This window comes from Lagenorhynchus albirostris, chromosome 2, assembly GCF_949774975.1.
Source record: "Lagenorhynchus albirostris chromosome 2, mLagAlb1.1, whole genome shotgun sequence".
In the NCBI taxonomy this organism is placed as follows: domain Eukaryota; kingdom Metazoa; phylum Chordata; class Mammalia; order Artiodactyla; family Delphinidae; genus Lagenorhynchus; species Lagenorhynchus albirostris.
In genome coordinates this window covers 51,777,267-51,797,374 of record NC_083096.1, presented here as the reverse complement: position 1 = coordinate 51,797,374, position 20,108 = coordinate 51,777,267, and positions in this window count along the sequence as shown.

Sequence of the window (20,108 nt, the reverse complement as noted above, 5' to 3'; positions counted from 1 at the left end):
TGCCTCCAGGATATTACTCTTTTTCTTAAGCCCAGGTAATTACTCTTTACATGTGTATATGCTGGGTCAGAAGCACCTCTCTGTGCATTATCTTAATGGAACCCAGCATCAGTCTGTGAAGCAGGCAGGGTACAAATTATTTACCGCTTTTTCCAAATGAGGACACCCAATCTCAAAATAAATTGTGAGCTACATATGTCCCAGGGTAAGAACAAAGGCCTTTCAACTCCAGCACTCCCCTCCCCCCAACCCCCGCTCCCTGCTCCAGGTGCATTACTCCCCTTCACATGAACTCAGCCCAGTCAAGTTTGCCTCGAATATGCAGCCTGTTCTCACAAAGGAGTGGGAGAGGGCTGCTCCTAGGAGAGAAAATGCTGATGGGCCCTGGGTGGGAAATCAATACTTTAAGTGAAATTGAAACCTGTAGCTACATTGTGAGAGCTTTAGTAGGGTTCTTTGCTCCACTTAGGATGATAATTATCAATAAACACTGTAATAAGATTTCAATGCAGGGAGTCACATCTTCAGTGTCCTCCACAGCTGTGCTGGGGACCAGCGATGATGCTCTAAGTGTCTCATTTTTACTCAATTATCTAAGATATGAGTTCCTAGAGTCATTTTGTGCCCTGCACTTAAAAAAAAAAATCTCATTTTTGAGAAGGCCCCAAAGAAATCTGCTTTATCTGTAGCAGATTCCATTCACCCAAAGGTCTTTCTGGAATGCCTCTGTAGTCCAGGCAGGGTGCTAGGCAGCAGCAACACTGGTCCCTGCCCTCACGGGGCTTACATTCTATCAGCAAGACAAACAGTGAGCAAATGAGTAAGAGAACTATATTTGAAAGATACAGCAAAGGTAATCAATAGAACATGAGATGGATGGGAGGTGCCTATTTTAAGGGCACATGGAACAGAGGTTCTGACCATGGAGAAGAAAAGCCTGGAGCAATAGGGCTTCTGCATGCTTGACTCAGAGAGCTTCCTTACATGTTAATCTCTGTGAGCTATGCCCTGTGAGGGGCAGGGTCTAAAACAATAGAGAGATCCCCAATATTAGAGCCCTGTGCTGTGTGGAGGTGGGGGATAGAAGGTGTAAATGATTCAGTTCCTACAAAATACACCTGATCTGCTTCTCACCCCTTACCGTGTGAAGCTGGGCTGTTTACTTAACCTCTCTGGGCCTCAGTTTCTTCATAAGATTGTATCAATGCATATAAATCATTTGAGTCCATAGTAAGTGCTCAAGAAATACAAACAGGGCCTTGTAACATAGCTATCACTTGATAAATATTAGCTGTCTTAAGGGTATGTCTGTCCTGAAAAGTGAAGTGAAGAAAAGAGAACTATTCCCCCACTCACTGGGTCCAAGTAAACATATATATACACCTCTTAGTATCATTATTGCCCCCATAAAATGGTGCCTACTTTATGGGCGAAATTGTGTCCTCGAAAAACAATATGTTGAAGTCCTAAACTCTGCCCCCTCAATATCTCAGAATCTGACTTTATTTGGAAATAGAGTCATTGCAGATGTAATTAGTTAAGATGAGGTCACACTGGAGCAGGGTGGGTCCCGAATCCAACATGATTGATGTCTTTATAAAAAGAGGAAATTCGGACACAGCCATAGGCATGTGTAAAGGGAAGACAATGTGAAGACACTGGGAGAAGATGATCTTCAGCAAGCCTAGGAAAGGGGTCTGGAACAGACTCTTCCTCACAACGCTCAGAAGAAATCAATCCTGCCAGTACCTTGATCTGAATCCTGCCAGCACCTTGATCTCAAAGTTTCAGCTTCCAGAACTGTGAGATGATAAATTTCTATTGTTAAGCCACCCAGTTTGTGGTACTTGGTTACAGCAGCCCTGGCAAACTAATCCATATTCCTTAAGGGTAAGATGTATATAGTGTCTAACTCTGAGTGCCCAGAATCCAGCAGAGGGCCTGGCACATACCAGGTGCTCAATAAACATGTAGTAAGTGAATGAATAAATGAATAAATATCTAGTATGGTGACTCATATTCCCAGCAAGACATGCCAGAAGAGAGATGTTTAAGGCCTATAACCAGACGACTGCTAGGGTGAAGATGTGGCTGACAGTGGGGGGGTCAGCCAAATATGGGATTGGCTGTCTCTAACCAAGACACTAACAAGTGCTTGACACTATGGTGAAAAGGAAGTCCCTGGAGGTGCAAGTGGGCAGGGGACCCAGCTGTTCTCAGAAAGTCTGCAGGGCCACATGCCCAGATCTGTGAGGTGTGTGCCTGGGAGCAGGCCCCCTCCTCACGCTGGGCTAGGGGCAGGCCTCAGTCCCTTGTGAAGGAAGCTGGCAAGAACAGGCAGCAGCTGCATCAATGAAAGAGTCCAAGGAACCGAGAGGGTGTGCAAAGAGAGTCTCAGACGAGGGAAGTTCTAGAAACCTGTGCCCACAATCTCAGGGGCCAAGGGGGATGTGGGTACGCACCTGGGAAATGTGAGAATTCAGGGGGCGCTCAGCTCTGAGTCCACTCAATTGGGGGAGGATGAAGGTAAGCCTCTCCCGAGAGGCTTGGAGATGAGGGCTAGGCTGCCGTGGGACCCAAGACCCTAACTGGAGAGGAGGATGAGAAGGAGCTGCGACGCAGGGCAGGTGGGGCAGCGAGCGTCAAGGTGATGCTCTATAGAGCAAAGAAGATGGGAGAGAAAAGGAGTTTCGTAAGTGAACTATTCTAATTGAGTGCTGACTCTACGCTGTTCAGATCCACCAGGTAATTGCTCAGTCCTCCTCTGTGTTTCATCTGTGGAGCTGCAGCTGGAGCAGTTCCTTGGAGGGGGGCGGGGGGGGCGGGGGAGGTGGGTTTAAGAACTGATTAGGGGAAATCACTCCTTGCAGGCCTTAGCTTATTCTTGCTAAAAATCATGCCAGGAAAAATCATAATTAAAATAGGAACATGGTGAATAACAACCGCCCCTTTCCTTGAATGTGAAATAAATTTTAACAGCTATCTTAGCTAAAGAACCCAACACAGTCGACCTTCCAATAAGGGTAAGCAGAGTTTTCTATCAGAGTGAAATAGAAACTATAAATCAAACGTATCATATCTGAAGTCCAAGCCGGCTCTAGTGAGTAAAATGCCACCCTCCAGCAGTCGTATTTTTTTTTCCTACCGGCTGGCTACCACATTCCTTGACTCCGGAACTCTATGGATACTGTTTCTTCATCTTAAATCTGTGAAACTACCTTCAAGAGCTATAGTCTTGACTACTTGTGACATACTATCCAAGATAAAGAAGCTTGTCAGTAATAAATGCGCCTTTGTGCCATAGTCTATCAAGTGGGTACAGCGGAGATGGAATCGTTGGGGGTGGGTTGCAGAGAGATGCTGGAGAAGGCGGCAGGATGCAGACAGCAATGTGTGCACAAACGCATTTTGGAGAAGGGTTGATGTTGATAATCTAATTCTCCTGATTCAAGTACAGTGCAAATTTTCCTTCTCTGAGCCTACATTTTTCCTGGTCTCCCCAAACTCAGCAGGGGACCCAACAACATCCTTTGCTGAGGGTAAGCTTAGATCTCAAAGGAGACACACCGCCTCTAAAAACCAGGTATCTTTTCTGGGACGCTGTTTGCTAAATAAAGGAGCTCTCAGAGCTATCTGGCTGACTGACAGCCTGGTCCTGTTGAAAATACAAGCGGATGGGTTGTGTTTTCGCCCTCAGCAGTTTCATCCAGGGCAAGATGCATATGCTCCCATGGCCACAGACACACCCCACGAGCTCTCCAGAGGCCCCCAGAACTCTCCAGTGACTCTTTGATCATCTGAAAGTCCTGGGGTGCCATGCAGCCAGCACTGCTGTGGGAGCCGGGTCTCCAGGGAACTCTGCAGCCCTCGCAACAGGCCATGGAGCCTTCCGCTGACCCAGCCCAGCACCTTCAGTAAGACCAGGTCTAGGGCTGCCCTTCCCCTCCCTCACATCCTCCCTCTGGTACCTAGCCTCAGGCTGTGGGAAATCTCAAAATGACAGCAGTTGAAAGTTCAGTGCCTATTCCTATTCCTACAGCTCACCTCCTTTCTGCGGCCATCCTTCCAGTGCCCTCGCTGCCCCTGGGCCGGGATATCTTCATTTCAAGTTCAGAGAGGTCTCCTGGAAAATGACCCTGGAAACGTAAAGGGTGACTGACACTTCCACACTCCTTCAGGCAAGACTTGTGGTTCACCTCTGGCCAACTACATGCCAAGATTTTGGGCAGATACCACCAGCCCTCCTATCTACAGACACCCTTCTCCGGTGTTTATCACCCCTGAATCCTATAAAAATCAGCTGGGGAGGATTTGAAAAGATAATTGCCAGTGCCCAGGCTCCGCCCCCAGGGATTCTGATTTGATTGGTCTGGGCTGAGGCCCAGCCTGGCAGGCACATGTTTCAAAATCTCCCCAGGTGATTCTAAGGTACAGCCAGGGTGGGCTAGCAGATCACCCTCCAAGTCCTCTGGGGCGATCTTAGCAAGGATGGGTGACTGCTCCGAGGGAATGCCTGACAAAGGTGATCTCACTTATCACTTGATTTTCGGAATAACTTCTCAGAGAGTAAACTTAAATTTGGAATCTGAAGGTCATAGAGGTCCTCAATGTATGAACTAGACTATAAACCGTCTATTTATTCAGATTGAACAAATATTTTTTGGATGCCTACTAGGCACCGGACGGTTGCACTGCTGGGAACTAAAACAGGAGCACGTGCATCAAACAGTTTCTCCGTTTACCTGGTTCTCCCTTCTACCCCTTCATACTTGGAAACCTAGTTTCCTGTTTTGAATTCATTCTCCCTCTCTCTCATTCTCTCCCTCTCAACTTGTATACATAACATATACATAGACTCATTTACTTATAAATCTTACAGTTCATGCTCATCCATAAATAGCTAACCTCCAACATATTCCTAAGGTTCATGTAATTGGAATATGAGGAAACACCCACATCGAGGATGAACACACCTCACGCACTCTCCTTTTGTGACTCTTCCTCTCCTGATCAAGGTTCTATTATATTAGCCTAAGGATCTACCTAATGGTAAATATTCAGGAAGCCCAAATAAAAGACCTTTTCTACTCTCTCTGCTCTACCCTTTTTTTTAAACAAGCTGTCAGGAAAAACGCAATCATGAAACTCCCCCACCAGATTTCATAATTCTTACATGTGCCTGGAACCTTGAGGGAAAGGGAGGAAAATTGTGCTGCTGCTAACACTCATACCAGAGCCAAGAAGACGAAAGATCTAGGACCACAGGCAGAGTGGCCCTCGTGCCTCATTAGTCACTCTGCCTCTGTGCCTCCTGCCTGCTCTCACCACTCTCCCCGACTTCAGTTATGTCCACATCTGCCTTCCCCACTAGCCTGGAGCTGAGCCACAAGCTGTGACTTGTTCATTCCCGTCCTCCCATCCCCCAATGGAGACTATATAGAATAATAGTTCACCCGTATTGAGCACTTACTATGTGCCAGGCCCAGTCCTAGATGCCTCCTACATATTATATCATTTATCCTCCAACCTTATGTGTTTAGTACTTTTACTATCCCATTATACAGAGGAAAAACTGGAATACAGAGTTTAAGCACCTTGCTCACACGTACACAGGACCCAGGAAGCAGATGCTGAGTCATAGCCAGGCCTTCTAGCTGCTGATCCTTTTCTCTTGGCCACTGCTATACAATACTGGGACTTAGACAAATCAACACAGTTGTTTCCAAGGTCTTTGTTCAGTAGAGGCATCCGTAGTACTTAATAGATATGTGACCTTGAGAAAATTACTAAGCCTCTCTAAGCCTCAATTTCCTCCTACATAATGTGAATAAAAGCAACACAAAGCTGATGGGGTTCATCTGAGGATGAAATTAGATAACATATGTAAGGTGCTTAGCACAGTGCCAGGCATTTAGTAAATACTTTAAAAGCTACATGCTGCTGCTGCTTGTTATTTGGTACCTGGGTCTCTGTCATTAGAAACACCTCGGGTTACTCCCCAATCTGAGTGGTATTGCCTCTCCCTATAAGCACAGCGGGCAGTAGTCACGAATTTTTTTAACTTTATTTAGATGTTATTCACATCCATTCACCCATTTAAAGTGTACAATTCAATGGTTTTTAGTATATTCACAGTTGTACAACCATCATCACAATCAATTTTAAAGCCAGTTTAGAATTTAGAAACAAGCAGAATCAATTCCAGGGGATTTTTTCATCACCCAAAAATGAAACTCCGGGACCATTATCAGTCACTCTCCATTTCCCCCAAGCTCTCTCCCCACAGCCCCTGGCAACCACAAATCTATTTTCTCTACATTCAGGACATTTTGTATAAACAGAATTACACAATATGTGTTCCTTTGTGACTGACTTATTTTACTTAACATAATGTTTTCAAGGTTCATCCAGGCTCAGCATGTATCAATACTTCATTTCTCTTTACGGCCAAATAGATTCCATTATACGGATGGACCACATTTTATTTACCCATTCATTAGCCGATGGCTATTTGGGTTGTTTCTACTTTCTGGCTATTATAAATAATGCTGCTGTGAACATTGTTATACAAGTTTTTGTGTGGACATAACATTTTCACTTCTCTTAGGTGCATACTTAAGAATGGAATTGCTGAGTCATATGGTAACTTTATGTTTAACCTTTTGAGGAACTGCCAGACTGTTTTCTAAAGTAAATAGCCACTAATCTTGCACTTGCTTCTAGGTGACCTGAAATAAGTCACTTAACCTCACTAAGCTTTAATTTCCTTATCTGTAAAATGGGGATATTACAGTATCTCCCGGAGGAGCTATTGTAAGTACGGGGCCATCATTGCTTGATACCCAGTAGGTGCTTAGCAAAGGGCAGGTACTCTGTTGTCCCTGGCAAATGGTTCCCTGCCTGTTCCTCCCTCTCCAGGTTGGATTCAAAATGTAAAGCCTGTGCCACGTAAGGTTTGAAGGCAGCCTAATGAAGGTGTTAGGTAGAGAAAATCAGAATACAAAGTCATACCACCTCTCTGGATCATGTCCCCGGTCTCTAAAACAAAGAACAAATAAACAGACAACTAACTCTCAATCCAAGTGTGTGTATGTTCTCTTTGTTTCTATAAACTGGACTTTTGCCCAGAAACCACAACAAACAAAGAAGAAATCAATAATCCAAGTTTTATATGCTAATGTAATTTGGTGAAAAATGTACTACAGTGAGCTCGGTTAGAACAACATTCGCTAGATTGCTAGAGTTTCTTACAGGCCACGTCTCCAGAAGGACCTACAAAAACAAGACTCAGCAAAGCCGTTGTCCACGTGGGTCTGAGTGAAGTGGAGACGTTTGAGTCCTCGGTCCCATCATTGCTGAAGGCTTGATTAGCATTTCTGTTTCCCGCAGAGAAGACTGACAGTCCATCAGTCCCAAATAACAATAATATAGCTCTGCAAAAAGAAACTTCCGCTCTTAGGGGAGTTATTGTTATTCAGGGTAAAAAATAGCCCTTGGGCAGATTCATTCCACTGCAGAAGTTGGTTTCAGAGTTACTTTGCAAAACCTGGGGGGGGGGAGGAAAAAGAAAAAGGAAACCAGAAAAAGCTGTGCATGCAGTATTTCACATTGTGAGTAGATTTGCTTTGGGGACAACAGGCAGGCTGTTTGGAGAGACCTTTCCCAGCATATGAGAAAGTAGAAGGATTTCTATCTTTAGCTGCAAAGATAGTAAGAGGACAAGCGAGGCTGCCGCATTGTTGCCGGGTCCTGGTGGTGGTGAGGGTCACACACAGGATGAAGCCACCATCCCAGGCTTTCTTCCACTGGCTCCGGCTTCTGGCTCCCCCTGCAGTAATACTAATTATGGGGTAAGAAAAACGAATCTTTTCTTTTTCTAAAGACATTAATCAAACCTATCAAAGAAGTACTGAAAAAAAGAAGGAAAGACAAACTTCCAACTAGGGATTGCAATGAAAGATTTAAGAGAAAAAATTATACAGGATTTGCTTACTATTAGCCATGGGAAGACTAAGAGGAAACATGATAACTGAGTAAAAGCCACTTGGGATGTTCCTTATGCATCTTATACACCGAAAAAACCATGTAAACCGAGTATTATAGACTACTTCTAAGCACATACTTGTCACTGAGTAAAAAAATATGCCAGATAAAGACACTGACAGCTCTCAAATGTAATATTACTTGTTTTGAGGCTGACTTTTATATGAAGCAGGTGTGGCACAGAGCCCTTCAGTTACTAAAATGACCTCATACAGGAGTCCTGAGAGGCCTGGAACCCAGCAAACACCACCACAGGGGGGTTGGGGGAGGAGATGGCTCGTCTGATTTTCGAGCCAGAGAGTAAGTACAGTGGGCTTACTGAATGAAACTGGGGTATGGTGGAGGGAGGGGGATGAATTTTTTCCTAAAATATTGCAGCTATGGATCAAAAGAAAATAATGCAAAATTTAGTCTCTAAATGTAAAATGCTCTCTGTAGCCTCCGGGGCTTTATTTAGGTTGTTACCTCTGCCCTACCCCAGGCTAGCCTACTACTCATCCTGTGGTCCTTACACAGAGGCCACTTCCTGCAGCCTGCGTTCCCCAGCTCCCAAGGCTAAGTTATGTGACCCCGTGTACTTGTGCAGCTCCCTATAATTACCTCCTCATAGAAACTGCCTGTTTACTTCTCCATCACCCCAGCTATACTGTAAGCTCCTAGAAGAAACAGAAAAGCCACATCTTGTTCACAGGGTATACTCAGAGCCAATACAATGTGTGGCAGGTAAAAGGGCTCAATAATTTCACTGAAGTCTCTAGCTGAGTGCAAGAAAGGGAGCATCTGAACCCAGGAGTGAGGCAAACAGCCCACCAGCCAAGGTAAATCAAGTCGAGTACTGGGGGAGAGAGGAGCCCCAGAGGGATAGTTCTGGAGAAAAACATTCAAGGACAAGATTTTTTCCCCTTGCCAATTAGTGCCCATTGGATCTTCCTTTTCAAAATCTGTGGCTTCTTCTTACTGTGTCTTAGAGCAAAGAAGCATCTTGACTGTTACATTTAAAACCTCAAAAGCCCTTTGCAATTGTATTGTTATTAAATGTGGAGCATAGGTCCTGAATACAGATTAGTAGAACAAAGGTAGATGGACCTGAGTTCAAATCCTGACTTTGCTACCAACTAGCAAAGAGGTTAATCACTTAATCTCTCTATGCTTCAGGTTTCTTATCTGCAAAACAGTGATAATAGCTATGTTGCAGAATTGTGATGATTAGATTAAGTAATGAAAGGCATGTATTTGGCACTGTATTGAGTGATATTTGCTAGTGATGGATATGTGTGACAATGTGTTTCAGCAACATTTAAAGGTATGATTCCCAAATGTTTACTAAATTTGTCCATGTTATGTCAAGCACTATAAAAATACCCAAGCTATATTTCCTACCTTCAGGGAGGTCACAGTGTTCTGAGTTCAACAGACCCAGGACTGGCTGCAGCACAGACAGGTTAAGACACATGCCCAAGGCTCCCTTGTGGCAGAAGTGGGAAAAAAATACAGGCCTGGTAATACCCAGCTCTTTCCAATAGCTCACATTCCATGAAGAGGGGGAAAAAGCACATTTCTTTACTGCTGTGCCACCCCACATGCAAGATAAGTAAACGAAAAAGTAATACTATAGTCATCAGATGGTGCTTAAGTCCGTTCAGGCTGCCATAACAAAATACCATAGACTGGGCAGCTTGTAAACAACAGAAATTTATTTCTCACAGTTCTGAAAGCTGGGCAGTCCAAGATTAAGTTGCCAACAGATTCAGTATCTGGTGAGGGCCCACTTTCTGGTTCATAGACGGCTGTCTTTTGGCCGTGTCCCCATGTGGCAGAGAGATGAGGGATCACTCTGGGGTCTCTTGTAAAGGAGCACTAATCCCATTCATGAGGGCTCCACCTTCATGACCTAATCACCCCCCTAAGGCCCCGCCTCCAAATACCATCACCTTGGGGGTTAGGATTTCAACCTATGGATATTGAGGAGACAAAAATATTCAATTCACAGCAGATGGTAAATAGGGTGCTTCCTAGTAAGCATGCACTGAGCATTTTTACCAAAAAGATAAAAAATAAGTTCAAGAATTGCATTTAACCGTGTTGCTCCATGGGTCACCCAGAGCTGAAAGTCTGGACCAATGAAGGCCAAGGAGCTATTTTTTAGCAGTAGAAGGAAATGCAGATAGGCTTCCATTTTTCTAAGAATTAATTAATTTATTTATTTTTGGCTGTGTGGGGTCTTCGTTTCTGTGCGAGGGCTTTCTCTAGTTGCGGCACGCGGGGGCCACCCTTCATTGCGGTGCGTGGGCTTCTCACTATCGTGGCCTCTCTTGTTGCGGAGCACAGGCTCCAGATGTGCAGGCTCAGTAGTTGTGGTGCACGGGCTTAGTTTCTCCGCGGCATGTGGGATCTTCCCAGACCAGGGCTCGAACCTGTGTCCCCTGCATTGGCAGGCAGATTCTCAACCACTGCGCCACCAGGGAAGCCGCTAGGCTTCCTTTTTTTTTTCCCCTTTATCGCAATGACTCTTCTTGGGAAGGAAAAAAAAAAAAAAAAAAAAACTACCTGTTGCAAAAACTCTTCCACACTCTGACAGGGAAAACATTATGTGTGAAAGGAACAAAATTACTTATTAACATTCCCTCCCTATTCAACCTGCCACCCACTCAAAAGACTGATCCTGATAACCACAGGGTCCTCTGTTGAATGGTTAGAGCCGGGGTGCTCAGATATGGGTTTGGGGGGAATAAATTACTCTTCATAAGAAAGGAAGAACTATTGAGAGGGGTCTTGAGGAAAGTTCCCAGCCCACGATCCTCTTCATAAATACAGAGTGTCTACTTATTCTTAGGCATTGGCTCGATGGTGCTCCTTCCCTACAGGTCACAATATTCTAGGTGTCATTGATGTGTTTTGGTTTTTAAATGAGGAAGCATGCTGGGGGGGTGAGGTGAAACCACCACCTGTAAAGGCAATGGGGGAAATTAGTTTTTAGGGTGACAGAAGGCTTAGCGCAAAGCTCAGCAGAAATGGGAAAGGAGACTGATATGTTTTGATGAAGAATGGGGAGAATGCAGTGAAGTCAGGAAGGCCAGGCATCTGGGGAGCTGTATAAGGGCAGGAAGATGAGCTGAGAAAGGGCCCAGAAGAGGAAGAAGGGAGTTTTCTGGAGAGATAATAGGGCAGGCAGGTCTGGGCCTCCATCAGAATTTTACCAAAGGCAAACTGTGGGTGAGAAAGAGCCTGACCAGAATCAGAGGACATGAGCTTTCATCCTTGCTCGATTCCATGCTTGCTGTTGGACCTTAGTTGGAAAAGTCACCAAACCTCCTAGAGTTCTGTCATTTTCTCACCTGCAAAAATGGGTAATATTTGCTTCATAGCAATGATGAGTTAATATCACTGAAAGTGGCTTGAACACCATGCAGGGACCTTGGGAGCATGGCCTGGCATGACGCTTCCCAGTTTTCTCTCAACCACCATCTCCACTTTATCTGAGGCCCCACCCTCTTCAGGGGACATGATCTATATCTCAGGCTTTGTTTGCTCATGGTCCCATTATTTCATCTCTGTATTTAGAATCCTTTCAGAATTTGTATTTGAACACATTTATTGCCTTTCCTAGCTAAGAGAGATGCTGGGTAGAGAGGAGACCTGGCACTCGCACTGCAGAACTAATTGTCAAGTAACCCTTGTTCTAGCCCTGGTTTTGTGAAGTCATGGTCTCCTTTTGATTGAGTTTCCTTAACCTTAAATGAGAGGGTTGGAACTGAGAATCTTTAAGGTCGCTTCAGTCTCCAAAGTTCAATGGTCCCTTGGAAGACCCCTCCTGAGGCAGTCCTGCCAGCCCAGTGTTCCAGTACTTTCTATTGCCCAATTAGCAGCATTTATCCAACTTTTTTGTTAGGTATGTGCTTCTATTCCAGGCATTCTGAACCAATTCTGCAAATCAGACTTCTTGGAAGACTCAAACGCTTTAACCATCTTCAAACAAATGACATCAAACATGCCATTTTCCCTTCATCCACCAACTTTGTACTTTTATCCATTAAAAAAAAAAAGGTACTGCGTCCATCTGGCATGATTTGCCTTGAATAAAAGCCCATCTGCTTGTTATTTCTAATTTCATTGTCCTCTAGAATGTTTACAGAAGTTTCTTTCAATATTTATTGTGCTGTGTTTCTAATTACTGACCCAGACCATCCACTCAGACTTGGTTCCACGCTAGGATGGTAGGTGCCTTTGTCCTTTTCATCTCCACAGTTCTTTACTCTGGAGGCATAATGTGGCCCTCGGCCATCATTACACCGCCCTGGTGTAATGCTGCAGAGGCGGATTCTGACAATCAGGCCCTGGGGCTTGCAAGGCCGCCTCTGATGAATTTTTGCCTGCCTCAACACCATTACTGTCATAGGAAGGATGGAGATAATTACCTGGTTTATTATCCTGAGGCTGGCTTCATCCAGCCATGATCACTAGAAGCAGAAGTCTCACCTCTGTCTTCAGGAGTCCTGAAGAGATGGGTAAAAGATTCATATTTCCCAAATGACAATGGCTCTGAAAGGCAAGGATGGTCTCTGCAATGGAAGCATTTCCAACCAGAGCCTTTTCAAAATACTCTTAAAACTCCAAAATGCTAAAACTGTTTAAAATTAATCTTTTTCTCCCCAATGAGCTCCCATTTCTGATTTCCCCAGTTCATTCTCATCTCATGGCACTACCACTCCCCACAATCCAGCAAGTGCTGTTACTCCTTCTTTGCAGCATCGTAATGCCTCCCCATCTGTCCCTGACTTCCCATTCCCACTCCACTGTCTAATTTCAGCCCCATATCCCACCGTCTCCATTCCTACAGGACCTGCTATCTCTCAGTCTCTCCCCCACCCAACACACCATGCACCTGACTCCAGAATAATCCACATAAAATGTTGATGTTATCACTCTCCAACTCAACAATACGCTATGAGAGCCCTTTGCCTTCAGTATTCCATGCAGTCGAGCCTAACAGCCCCCAGCCAGCTGGCTGTGCATCCCACTGCTGCCCCATGAATCTAGCCTCACAGGGAGTGCTGGGCTCTGCGCGCTCAGCTTTTGCTCATACACTGACTTCCCAGGCATGGGAAAAAGTCAAAAAAGGACAAAGACAGAGGTGAATTCTGACTGTAGACACCTAGGGATTAAAAAAGAATTTGACGGTGCTTTTTATGGGGCATGTCATGAGACTCCCAGTTCTGATACTGCCCCAGATCCAGGGAAAATATTCCAGCTGCATAGACAGGCCACAACTCTCCTTCCATGATCCAGGAGGAAGTTCTGGAATGAAAGAGAGTTGGGGGGGGGGGGAGAAAGAAAGAAGGGAGGAAGGAAAGAAAGAGTGAAAAAAAAGGAAGGAAGAAAGAAAGAAAGGAAGAGGAAAAGAAAAGAATAGAAAAAGAGAATGAAAGAAAAGAATGCAGGCATTATATAAGAAAGGCAGTGAATATGGGTCAAAAAGATGGGCTTTGGAATCAAGTAGAACTGGATTCAAATCTCAGCTCAGAGACTAATGCTGCAACTTGGGTACATCATTTAACCTTCCTGAGACTGTTTTATCCACCTTGCAGGGTCAGTTTGAGAATTAGGGTCAATGTATGTAGATTCCCAGCCCAGATCTTGGCACTTAGCCCCCCAATTATGGATGAATTACTCCACTACCATCTCCAGCCCTAGCAGGTTCCACTGCAAGGGTGCTCACAGGGTGGGTTCACTCTACCAGCCCCCTGCAGACTTCTGACCAGGACTAGAGGGTGCAGTGGGAGGCTATCATCTGGCCAGTGATTACAGCTCTTCCTCCACAGATCACAGCTCTGCATACGCTCCCGTTGAGACTTCCCCACAGGCTGCAGCTCAGCTGCCCTGGTCCCCAAAAGCCCACAAGGTGGGGCTCCCTGCATCTCCTCAAAGATCAATACCCCCTTGTCATTCCTAGCAACCATCTGCAGACCTGGTCTCCCAGAAGTGAGCAGTACTGGCTCTGGCCCACGACAGCACATGAAGGGCAGGATAAAATAGTTGAGGCAGGTTAGCCTGGACCTGGGCTCCTGAGTCATGCTGCCTGGGATTGCTCCTGCCCTTGACATTTCTTAGCTGATTGATCTCGAACATATCACTTCAATTCTGTGAGCCATGGTTTCCCCATCTCTAAAATGAAGACAATGAGAGTACCTGCTTCCTGGGCTTGTTGTGAAGATTAAATGAGTTAATGCACAAAAATCACTTTGAATATTGCGTGGCACACAGTGGGTGATCGATAAAATATTAGCTGTTAGAAATAATAAAGTCCTCCATCATCAAGGTCTCAAGTGCCTTACAGTCAGGCTGATTGAGAAGGCTCCCTGTTCGCCCTGGGGCTTCTTCAAAACATCCTGCTTGTTGTCATGACCACCATGTGCCCACGTGTGGTACACACATACACACACACACACACACACACACACACGCACACACACACACACACACACACACACAGAGCCCTCAGCAGTACCTACCCCCAAGGCAAGAGAATACTGATTCCCTGGAGCCTTCAATAACAAGCACTGCTCTCCACCCTCTTCTGACAAAGCTAAGTCAGCCCTCAGCGGTATCCTAGATCTGTTTCACTCAGCGGCCTGCCTTTAATTCTACCAGGTTAGCAGGGGAGAGGTCAGAGGTCAAATGGAATCATCTGGTCTAATCCTTTGTTGAGAGATCATAAAAATTGGTGTCTTTTGGCCTAAAATGTCTGAATGGTCAGTATCACCTCAACTTCCCAGATGTTTCTCAACTTCACACTTTTCTTCGGCCTTACTCAGAAAGTTTACAAATTTGAATTCAACCTTTCAGAAAACATTTACTGAACATCAATTTTATGCCACACTGTGCTGGGGGCTGCAGATGTAGGGATGAATCAGAGACAGACTTTAGGTTCCAAGCTCCAGTCAAGAGAGGAAGACAGGCATCTGGACAGATCACTTCAATGCAGTGTGATATGTGCTAAGAGAGAGAATTGCACAGGCAGCTTACAGAGAACACAGAAGAGGCATGCAGCACAGACAGGTAGATCAGGAAAGGCTGCCAGGAGAGGGTGACTCCAGAGATGCCTTTTGTTTTTTTGCCACACCATGCAGCATGAGAGATCTTAGTTCCCCAACCAGGGATTGAACCCAAGCCCACTGAAGTGGAAGCGCAGAGTCTTAACCACTGGACCACCAGGGAAGTCCCCAAAGATGCATCATGAAGGATGAGTAGTCATTAACAAAGGAACAGCATTTTTTTTAAAAAAAAAGCATATAGGCATGAAAAAATGCAGTATGATTTTTGTAACTATGGTCATTTGGCACCACTAGAGGGCACAGGGTAAGGAGGAGGGGTAGGAAATGAGACAGGGAAGGTGAGCAGGTACTAGACCATGAAAGGACTAAAGTCTTTTAAATACTATCCTGGAACAAAAGAGGAAATATTGAAAGGTTCTAGCAGGGCAGTAACATGGTAAAAGTTGAATTTGGGTAGAAGTGAGAGGGTTTTCCCCAGGGTGGGGTGGGGGTGGGTAGGGGGAAGGAGGTGTCTAGAAGCAGAGACCGTTTAGTGATTATTTGTAATAAGCCAAGTGAGAGATGGTAAGAATCTGAACTAAGGACCTGTCAGTAGGATTGAAAGGAGTTTTGATTTCATTTCCAAACTATTTAGGAGGTTAGGTCATCAGGATATGGGACTGGTTAGGAAGAGAAGGGAGAGGAGACAGAGATGAATGAGTCCCAGATTTCTATCATAAATGAAATGTCAAGTTTCAATTTATGAGTTAGAAATCCTAAGAGTATTTGGATTCATACAATACTTTTTCTGTGCAATATTACAGATATCTTAATGCTAAAGAGAAGTTTTAAGCATACCAGCTAGATTACAAAGAAAACACTTCATTTCTGATCCTGAAGCCTCAAATGGACAATTTTTTCAGGTAGCAATAGATCTTGTAGCTAATTCAAGCATCTACTACTGAGGTTCAGTCCCCTGGAAATGACAGCCCGTACAAAGAAGACCAGATGGAAGAGGCAGGGAAACATACAGAAGTAAAGACGCAGGTACAGGACAAATGTCTGTGGTTCTGATAGAAGGACTGTGATCAGAACAACACCCGAGAGGTGATTTTAAGTTAGGAAACTGCAAAGGGAAAGATAAGTCCTGAGGATGCAACCTGAGGATGCTATTGTTAACAAACACCAACATCAGAGCAACAAGAATAAGCCTTGGTGTCAACCCCACTGGAAACTCTTCATTAAAATCTTCAGCCACAAAAGACTTCAACATTAATTCATTTCCCATCTTGATCATTCTGGATCATTCAAGTTTCTTTTGTTAGGCTCTATTAACTAGAACTGGAAAAGTCCACGTAAGAAAATGGAAGATGGGGGTTGGAATTGAGTTTTGAAGGGAAGGCAAATGTCAAGCCTGGGAATGTGGTCTACATTTATAAGCCATAGGGAGTCATTGAAGGCTTCAGAGCAGAGCCATGATGCAAGGAAAGCACATTTTTTTTTAACATCTTTATTGGAGTATAACTACTTTGCACTGTTGTGTTAGTTTCGGCTGTATAACAAAGTGAATCAGCTATATGCATACGTATATCCTCATATCCCCTCCTTCTTGTGTCTCCCTTCCAGCCTCCTTATCCCACCCCTCTAGGTGGTCACAAAGCACCGAGCTGATCTCCCTGTGCTATGCAGCTGCTTCCCACTAGCTATCTGTTTTACATTTGGTAGTGTATATATGTCAATGCTACTCTCTTACTTCATCCCAGCTTACCCTTCCCCCTCCCTCTGTCCTCAAGTCCATTCTCTACATCTGTGTCTTTATTCCTGTTTTAACCCTAGGTTCATCAGAACCATTTATTTTTTTTTAGATTCCATATATATGTGTTAGCATATGGTATTTGTTTTTCTCTTTCTGACTCACATGAATGGATAAAGAAGATGTGGCACATATATACAATGGAATGTTACTCAGCCATAAAAAGAAATGAAATTGAGTTATTTGTAGTGAGGTGGGTGGACCTAGAGTCTGTCATACAGAGTGAAAGCAAATTTTTAAGAATAGTCTGGGGGAGTTCCCTGGTGGCCTAGTGGTTACGATTTCGGGCTTTCACTGCCATGGCCCTGGGTTCAATCTCTGGTCAGGGATTTGAGATTCCCACAAGCTGCATGGCACGGCCCAAAAAAAAGAAAAAGAAAAAGAAAGAATAATCTGGAAGTCCTGTGCAAAATGGATTAACTTGACTGAAATCCACTCAAATACTAAAATATTGCTGCCATTCTTATCAAATCTTTCCATTTCTTCATTAGTTCCATCTTCAAACTCTGCTCCCTCTAAACCCCCTGGCAATATCATTTCCTAAGGGTTCCTAGCTCTCTGTCTCTGTGATGTTCAACCAGAGGAGATGCCAAATATCCTCAACACACCAGAAGTCCCGTACAACAAAGACTTGTCCTGTTCAAAATGCCTGCAGTGCCCCAGATGAGAAGCATGGTCCTTGATCTCTTTTGCTGCTCCTACTTTTGTCTTCTGTAAATTTTCTTCTTCCGTGTATCACCAGGCATCCCGCCAGTCACCTGAATAGCCGGTTAAATGGTCACTCAACTGTCATCGAACTCCTTCTCTCTTTCAGGAGCAACTGGAGGCAAGCCAACGTCCATACTGACCTAGTTCCACAGCACTTAAGGTTTCCACAGTGCTTTGCAATGGTTTCTACTAGCTAGTTCTCATGTCAACACATGCTTTGAGCTAGTTTTGTTATTAGTGATTTGTAAGTGGAGAGACTCCAATACAGATGTGGAAACCTGTTCATGTCTCTTCCATTTAATTCACAGAGTCAGATTGTGGGAAGCTATTTTCAAAGTCACAATAATTCTTTCAAACCTCTAGAAAATTCACGTAGTAGGGTGTCATTTGTGAAGAAATCTTAATATAAACATCCCTTGCTTTTGGAATTTAAATACTCTGGTGGCCTAGTGATGAAAAGTGAATCTCCCTCTCCACTGGTTTTTATTATATTATTGAAGATATATTCCTGTTTTTATAATCTCTTTAAAGAGCTGAATGCTTTATTGCCTTCTCTTTGGACCTCTCTTTTGATGTCTCTTACATTTTACCTTGTATTATTGGCCCTCTTTGGGGGACTGCTATATCTTCCTAATAAACTGAAAGTGTTTTGAGGGTAAACTGTCTTATTCTTTGTACTCCTCCAGCCACTATGACAGTGCTTGGCCTATGGTAATGACTTAGTAAATATTTGCTGATGAATTGGTGCTCAAGTTGATGGTTGTACCTATTGGGAATTTACTCTTTGAAAAAAATCTTCACAAAGCATTACTGTAGGGCTTCCCTGGTGGCACAGTGGTTGAGAGTCCGCCTGCTGATGCAGGGGACACGGGTTTGTGCCCCGGTCCGGGAAGATCCCACATACCGCGGAGCGGCTGGGCCCATAAGCCATGGCCGCTGAGCCTGCACGTCTGGAGCCTGTGCTCCACAACAGGAGAGGCCACAACAGTGAGAATCCCACAGACAGCAACAACAACAACAACAACAACAAAAAAGCATTACTGTATTTTTCAGTAGTCTGCCCCATGTTGCCCCTGTTGCAATTAAAAAAAATTAAAAGTTTCATTTCACCACACCCATCTCTAAGTCATGGATATTTTTCTCATGACTAAGTAGCCCCTGACTCCCCACCTGTCTTCCAACCAGAAATTTACTATGCTAAATACAGCTTATAACTTATCCAGTGGAAGTGTAGTGGATAGATCATCACAACAGTCACACTGGACAAAAATGGTGACAATTTTCCACTCATTACTATGTCCATAGCCTTTGCAATGTAACTTTGCCCCTACTCCTATCAAGATGTGCGGTCTATTTTCCCATCCCCTTGAATCAGGAATAGAAAAAGAAATTTCTTAAGTAGATAAAGGAGGAAGAAGATCTACTAAAAGACCCACGGGAGGGGCTTCTCTGGTGGTGCAGTGGTTGGGAGTCCGTCTGCCAATGAAGGGGACGTGGGTTCGAGCCCTGGTCCAGGAAGACCCCACATGCCGCGGAGCAACTAAGCCCAGGTGCCACACCTACTGAGCCTGCACTCTAGAGCCTGTGAGCCACAACTACTGAGCCCACGCATCACAACTACTGAAGCCCAAGCCCGCAGGCCTAGAGCCCATGCTCTGCAACAAGAGAAGCCACCGCAATGAGACACCCGCGTACCGCAACGAAGAGTAACCCCCACTCACTGCAACTAGAGAAAGCACGCACGCAGCAACAAAGACCCAACACAGCCAAAAGTAAATAAATAAATAATAAAATAAAAGACCCCCAGGAAACCTCACATGTAGTCAGTGCATTTTAAATGCATCCCCTTTTACACCAGAATAAGACAAAGATGCTCACTATTACTGCAACTGCTTTATATAGCCCTCAATGTCTTGGCCAATGCAATAGGACATGAAGATTGCAAGGGAAGAGCAAAACTGTCATGGTTTGAAAATAACAAAGAATACACAAGAATTTTACGGAGAAAATCTTAAAGCCCACTAAATCATATAAGTTCTGATTAATGGAGAAAAACCCAATGCTCCTGGATGAGATTATTTAACACTGTAAGGATGTAAATTCTCCCCCCAAATTAATTTATAAATTTAATGATATTACCAAAAAAAATTTCAGTAGGATTTTTTAACATCTCATCAAACTGTCTAAAATGAGGATGGAAGAATAAATGTCCATGAATAAAAGACAATTTTAAAAAATAAGGAACAGAAGCAGTTACTGCATTAGTTTCCTAGGACTGCAGTAACAAAATAGCACAAACTGGATGGCTTAAAACAACAGAAATATATTCTGTCAGTTTTGGAAGCTGGAAATCCAAAATCAATGTGTTGTCAGAGCCACATTCTCTCTGGGAACTCTAAGGTAGAATATGTTCCTTGCCTCTTCTAGCTTCTGTTGGTTGCTGGCAGTCCTTGGCTTTCTTGACCTATAGCTGTATCAGTGCAATCTGTCTTTGCCTTCACATCAACATTCTT